At 41.7% G+C, this 1076-nt stretch overlaps 1 pseudogene; it reads left to right on the top strand.

Moving 5' to 3' along the window:
* Positions 1-253: 253 nt before the first annotated feature.
* On the top strand, positions 254-823 carry LOC101442778 (succinate dehydrogenase cytochrome b560 subunit, mitochondrial pseudogene; annotated as a pseudogene).
* The last annotated feature ends 253 nt before the right edge of the window (positions 824-1076 follow it).

Here is a 1076-nt window from a genome sequence, read left to right as displayed (position 1 = left end):
ACTATTCATTTGCCCTCTCCTCAAACTGCCTACAAATGTGGTGATGGTTAGAACAGTCGGCTTTGGGCCTGTTACCTCCTATTGAGGGGGTAGAGCCGGAACTCCCCAACTCAAAGCTGCTGTACAACAGCACGGCTGCCATGAAAAGCCTCCTCACTGGTAACTGAATACTTTCTAAAAAAGGGTTTGGAACCAGAATCACATAAATTGATTCACTATAACCATGTATTAACTTTCTCATAATTTATGTGTTAGCACAAACGAAGTGTGTACTTTTATTTCATTAAGAAGAAATTTGAGGTCACTTCCCTCCAGTCTGGAATTCAAGATGGCTGCTCTGCTGCTGAGACATGTTGGCCGTGTCCACCTTAGTCCTCAGCTTTGTATCAGAAATGCTGTTCCTGTGGGAATCACAACCAAAGAAGAGGCAGCGTGGTTCTAGACTAAGAACCTAGGTTCAAATTGTCCTGTCTCCTCAGCCTCACTATCTACAAGTAACCTCTTACCATGATAATGTCTGCCTCACACTGTGGCACTGGTATTACCCTAAGTTCAGGGGCCATTCTTTTTGGCTTGTCAGCCCTGACTCTGAGAACTTTTGAGTGTTACTTGGAATTCATGAAGTCCCTTTGTCTGGGACCAGCACTGACCTACACAGCTACGTTTTTGCTTGCCTTCCCTCTCACATAATCACACCTTAACTGGAACCTGACACTTGTCATGGGACCTAGGAAAAGTCATGAAGATTCCTCAGCTATACACGTCAGAAGTGGTTGTTTTGGTTCTCACTGTGTTATCTTCTGCAGGGCTGGCAGCCATGTAAAGAGATAAGGGACTCAAAATTATCTTCCTACAAATTATTTCATTGATCTTTTTTTCCTCTTTGTCACTTATCTCCAATCAGGGCAAAGATCTCCCAATTTCTTTAGACCCTTTTGTGGTCACAAATTCCCTTGGAACTCAATAGCAATGAAGTACCTTATAGAACCTTGAAAAAAAGAAGAAATTTGAGAATTATCTATATTCTATGATAATAATAAGGCAGATTTCAAAACAAAACTAGTCTCTTGGGGAAT

Source organism: Dasypus novemcinctus, chromosome 14 (genome assembly GCF_030445035.2).
Source record: "Dasypus novemcinctus isolate mDasNov1 chromosome 14, mDasNov1.1.hap2, whole genome shotgun sequence".
NCBI lineage: Eukaryota > Metazoa > Chordata > Mammalia > Cingulata > Dasypodidae > Dasypus > Dasypus novemcinctus.
The sequence above is the reverse complement of the archived record's forward strand: the minus strand, read 5'-3'. Positions and strand labels throughout refer to the sequence as shown.